Here is a 6,070-nt window from a genome sequence, read left to right on the forward strand (position 1 = left end):
TCTCTCTCTCTCTCTCTCTCACTCTCTCTCTCGCTCTCTCTCTCTCCCTCTCTCTCTCTCTCAGCTGCTAGTTCAGTGTCCTCTGCAGTTGGTGCTCTGCTAACCTCTGTTTCTCTCTGTCTCTCTCTCTCTCCCTCTCTCTCCCTCCCTCTCTCTCTCTCCCTCTCTCTCTCCCTCTCTCTCCCTCTCTCTCTCTCTCTCTCTCTCTCTCGCTCTCTCTCTCTCTCTCCTGCTAGTTCAGTGTCCTCTGCAGTTGGTGCTCTGCTTACCATAAAGGGACTGCACTGCTCTGTGGAGCATTTCGATGCTGATTATAAAAATTCTGGCAGCAGCAGAAATCTAATCCATCCACAGGGTCTCAGTTACCATCTTGGCTCATGGTTCCCAAAATGAGTTACTGTTCTAGTTTCTTCCTGTGACTTCAAGAAAGTCCTCTGACCAAAAGCAACTTAGGAGGAAAGGGGTTTATTTGGCTTATACTTCCAGGTCACAGGCCGACACTGAGGGATGTCAGAGCTGGAACTCAGGCAGGAACTTGAAGCAGAAACCATGGAGGAACACTGCTTGCTGGCTCACTCCCAGGCTGGTACTTAGCTAGGTAGAGCCAAGGACCACCTACCTAGGAATGATGTTACCCATGGTGGGCTGGATCCTTCTTCATCAATTAACAGTCAAGGAAATTTCTGCCTCCCACAACCACAGACATGTCCACTTCCAGTCTGCTCTGGGCAGTCCCTCAGTGTAGGCTTGCCTCTCAGACAACTCTAGGCTGTTCCAAATTGAAATTAAAGCTAAGTAGGACAGTTCCTTCTGTTGGTCCTATGAACCCTGCTCTCAAGCTTCACCTCACAGAGAATGTCTCCTTTCATTCTCACAGAAATTCTTACATAAGTTGTGCCAGGCCTTTCCACCATCCATGTCCTGGTGCTCTCTCGCGAACAGCCACCTCCCCCAGGGTCTTTCCTTTGTTTTCTTAACACTACGGGGAGGTAAGGGGTAGAGGGTTGCCTTTCCCAGGGCTCCAGAATCATTTGCCATGCTTACATAATTTAAATTCCTAGCCCCACACCCCCAACCAGGTATTCCATACAGTTGGTGTGAGAGAGATCAGAAATCTTTTAACAAATCAAAAGATTTGTTAAATGGCAGTTAGCACATTGACAGTCAGTTCTGGGCTGCAGCAGTTCTTTCTTTCTGCATCTATCTTCTGGGGAGGCTTTTCCTCAAGCCTAGTAGCTGTACTCAGTCTACCTGTCTGCCCGTCTCCACAGTCTTCCTGAGAACATGGACACAGGCAGGCACTGGGGTCACAATAGGAACGCAAGAAGGAATCACAAAGATAAATGGTACCCAGGGCTTGCTGCAAGCTTAACGGGGGGGGGGGGGGGGGGGGGGGGGGGGTCCCCCGCCCTCTATTATTAGACTTTTCTGGAAAGGTAGTTACACATGCACACATCCTTTTGATCTGTCTTCTGAGGATCAACTGATCCCTTTCTCTGTGGAGCATCCTCTTCTGCAGATAGAGCAAACCCCTCAAAACAAAACAAAAACAAACACAAAGCAAGTGCATCACCTGTGTCTTGAGTATCAACTTTAGAAGGTGTGAAATGTTAGGACCCTACACCACAGATTTAGAAATTTACTCTAAATAAGGACATCTGAGGAAAAACTATCAGCTAGGTTCCTCTTAATCCCAGTGACTGAATGGAAGACGGTGAGAGTAAGGCAAGCCTGGGCTACATAGACTATTAAAAACAGATGAGATAAAAACAAGAATGCCTTTGGCTAGAAAATGATAGTTCAGTCCAAGAACAACTGTGCTTTTTGTGGTTCAGTGGTGGGGTCACTCACCACGGAAAAGCTTCACCCATCCCTCTTCAGGAGGCATCTATCCCCTGAACTCTAGTAATTCTGTTCATGAACTAGCCTCTGTGGGCTTCTTCACATCATCTCTTCTATTGCTGTCTAGGCTTCTAGTGTCCACTCTATGACACATTCAAAATGATCAGAAAAGAATCTGCCTGCACTGTGTCCGTCACTCGCTGAACAGTAAGAAGAGACTCTGTAGGGCTGTTTTTCTGATGGGTATCTGGCCATCTCTCTCTAACTAAAAGACTACTAGCCTTCCTCTGTGCTCCAATCCTGAGTCCTGACACGTGTGGCTCTCTCTGGGACAACCTGGCTTGCTTAGGTAGAAAGTGTGCACAGGTGAGCAGGGCCTGTCTACTTCACTTGGTCATTACATTGTCTCTTCTACACAAGATTTCATGAGACTGAGTTTTGTTTTGGCTTCTCTGTTTTTCTCACTGGGCTACACAATCATTGTTGTAGCCTGCGAGGTCCTCTCGCCGGGAAGAAGACACGCGGACACTCTAGGTTCCTTCTGCAGCAACTGTTTTATTGTCTCCATCCATGGTGAAAAAAGGGGTCGAGCCCAAAATCCGCACTGCTTATATACACCACAGTGCATGTATCTGCCCACAGCGTGGTGTGTCTGCTCATGATTGGCTGTTCGCTCATTACCCTACGTAACGCCCCGGGATGGGCCGTGACATGGCGTCCTTTCACTCTACACACATGCGCCAATAGTTGTCTACGCACATGCGCAAACAGTTGTCCACTAGGAGTTAACAGCGGAAGTAGGCGCCATCTTGCCATGGCGAATGCCTCTCAAGATTCACGGCTCCCAACACATTGTCTCCACAGAGCCATTTTGTTTCCCTTGAGCTAGTGTCCCAAGTCATCTCTAAGTGAATATCCTGCCATTAAGGCTAAGTCCTGTGTGTTAAAGAATAGTGTGAAATGTCCCTCACAGGTTCCTGTGTTTGGACACCTGGTCCCTGGCTGATGGAACTGTTTGAGGAGCTTGTGAAGCCTTCAGTAGGTGAGGCCTTCCAAGTGTGTCACTGAGACACCTGTTCTGAGGCCTTAGTTTCTGCTCAAGGTCTCCTGGTCTGCCAAGATGTAACAGACTGCTATATCACAGGCTTCAGACACCATGGACAGAGAGCCCCAGATACCATGTCTTCCCTCCATGATGAATTGTGTCCCCTTAAAACAGGATCCAAGATAACCCTTTCCTCCCTCAAGTGTGTCTGATGACAATCAGTATACCATCTAGGACCAAATTCACCTTACTCTCCTGAACTAATTCTCTCACTGATTTCTTCTATCTTAGCTGACTGCCATCAAGGCTCCCCAAAACATTAGACACAAAAACTTAACTTCCAGTGCATTTTCCCATTCAAAGTTCCTTTAATGATATTGTCATGTTGTCAAAGGACTTATTTTTTTATGTGTGTGCGTGTGTGTGTGTGTGTGTGCACATATGCGTGTGTGTATGTGTGTGTGTGTGTGTGTGTGTTCGTGTGCGCATGCATGCTGTATCCACAGAGGGCAGAAGAGCACTCAGCTATCCTGGAACTAAAATTACAAGCAGTCGCGAGTCATCCAGCACAGCGCTGAGACCCACATTTGACTCCTTTACAAAGGCACTATATACTCTTACCCACTGAGCCATCATCTCTCCAGGCCCTGTTTTATCATGTCTGCCTCTTCCACATTCTTCCTTATGTATTTCTGGAACATTTCCCTTGCTAACTTCTTGCCTCCTAGATTTACTCTTAGTCCAGACCACAGGTTATTGTTACATCAGTCTTCCTTATGCATGCCAATCATCACCACCACCACCTCACTACCACCATCAGACATTACTGCATACCTGCTCCACAGAGGCTGCACACATCAGACATTACTGCATACCTGCTCCACAGAGGCTGCACACATCAGACATTACTACATACCTACTCCATGGAGGCTGCACACATCAGACATTACTGCATACCTACTAAATGGAGGCTGCACACATCAGACATTAGTGCATACCTACTCCATGGAGGCTGCACACACATAGGATATGTAGTTTTTAGTGCAAGGAGTTACATGCCAAGTTCATAATAACAAAAGATGATAATGCTTAAGAAATTATAGAGTGAAATAATTATTAGTGTCAGCTAAGCCTTCCCTAAGTCTTCGTCTTGCTTGCAAATCTTTAATGACTTCTTACATCCAGCAGAATCAAGTCCTAAGCCTTGGTACTCATCTTTGAGGGCATCTATAGTCCAGCACCCTGTGACTTTGTTTACCAGACTCGCAAAGCAAATGTTCTCCTCTCTTAAGATGATTTTCTCATGTATTCTCATTCTCTCTCTTTCTCTCAATCTCTCTCTCTCTAATAAGAAAGCATAGCATGTGTCTTTTAATTTTCTTCACAGAGCTCCCTCAGCCTCACTGCTAACATTCTCTTTCATTCCAGCCCTACCTCCTCCGTGGGCTTTGTTAACTCTACTGTCTATCTGATTTCTCATTCCATCATTTCATGTGTTTTCAGAGCATCCACCCAGGTCAGTTCTCATAAAGTCCTAGAGGAAATACGGGCTGTATCTTAGGTGTGTGAACCGCACCCACCAAACCAGACTAGCTCACTACCGTTGCTCAATAGCTCCACAAATACACATATATGCTTATCAGCAAAAGTAAATGTGATGAAAGCAGTGTTTGAGAGAGATTATGATGGCAGCTACAAGCAGAAAGATCAAAAGGGAAAAAGACCTGAGGTAAAGTATTCTGAGGACGGTAACTACATACCTGCTGGCGGCGGGAATGGTGACCCGGCTTCATCGAATTATCCTGTGAGCTCAAGCAAATCCATGGATGTCTGAAAGCTGCATGTGTGAGTGAGGCCATGCCTTGTGGCTACCTTTATAAAATACCTTTAATGAAGCAAGCCTCCCACACATATAGAGGGCCTTGTCCCCATCCATCTCTCCCCTTCTCCATGTCTGCCCCTGGAGTTCATCCCATGGTCACCAGTCCCTAGAGAGACAACCAGTTGTTCACAGTCTCCTTGCTTCTGGCTACAGCTACACATCCCATTCCAGAAGGAGAAGCTGAACTGACTCCTACAAGTGCAACGTGGGTCACGAGTCCAGAGCCAGCACTCCAGTGACTTCTCAGGGGACTGAAAGGAAACCCCAATTCCGAGCCATTCAACAACTTAGGTTTTTTGAGCTTCTGACCACATCGTGCATAACCATAGGCCTCCCTAGGTTCCACACTACCAGCCCCCTTCCCTTCCCAGTGCACATCAGGCACGCCCACTTCTTAGACTTGTGACCCAGAAAACAATCTGTCCATGCAGTTTGCAAATGACAGGTTTATCGTTTTCTCCAGGAGGTAGGGGGGTACTCCTGCCAGAGAGCTCATTTCCCTCTGTCATGGCTCAGCTCACTACCACCACTTCACTGAGTGACCCCCCCACCCCCACCCCCGTTAGCATCAGGACATCCAAAGCCTGTGGCGATGCATGGGCGGGTCCACAGACCTGTTGCCAGGGCAACAGTCACCATATTCCCAGAATCCGTTGGGCTCACCTCCCACCTTTACCTGTGGCTGCTACGTCACAACCCATATATATATATATACAGGTAACATTCCTCCATCTTTCTCTCTCTCCCCCTCCTCTCTTTCCACGCCACTACCCCCTCTCTCCCTCTCAAACCTCTTACATGTGGAACTGTTTGGGCCTAGTGTGTATGTTCTGACATGACCCGCCATTCCAACATCATCCCCAACACCCTATCTGAGTCAGCCCCGCCCACTCTGTTCCCTAACTCATACCATACAACTAAACTTTTAACTCCATGCCCTGCTTTGTCCTCTGATTCAAGGTTTTCACATCTGAAATTACTTTGATCTCTCGCTTGCTTGCTTGTCTGCTGTGAAATATAAACTTAATCCTCAAGGGCTTGAGAGAAGCTGGCACACATAAGTCCCTTTATAAAAATGTGCGGATCGTGTACCTGATTGGTAATACATAGCAGTGGCTGGAGTCAGACATGTGGATCGTGCACCTGCTTGGTGACATGTAGCGGTGGCTGGGGTAAGACATGTGTGGATCGTGTACCTGCTTGGTGACATGTAGCGGTGGCTGGGGTAAGACGTGTGTGGATCGTGTACCTGCTTGGTGACATGTAGCGGTGGCTGGGGTAAGATGTGTGGATCGTGTACC

General features: G+C 47.3%; 1 long non-coding RNA gene across 1 annotated transcript in view; it reads left to right on the top strand.

The window, feature by feature from the left end:
- LOC116099792 overlaps nt 1-6,070 on the top strand; it is a 12,051-nt gene that overhangs the window by 5,036 nt on the left and 945 nt on the right. The window lies entirely within an intron of this gene.

The sequence above is a fragment of the Mastomys coucha genome, unplaced genomic scaffold (genome assembly GCF_008632895.1).
Source record: "Mastomys coucha isolate ucsf_1 unplaced genomic scaffold, UCSF_Mcou_1 pScaffold20, whole genome shotgun sequence".
In the NCBI taxonomy this organism is placed as follows: Eukaryota; Metazoa; Chordata; class Mammalia; order Rodentia; family Muridae; genus Mastomys; species Mastomys coucha.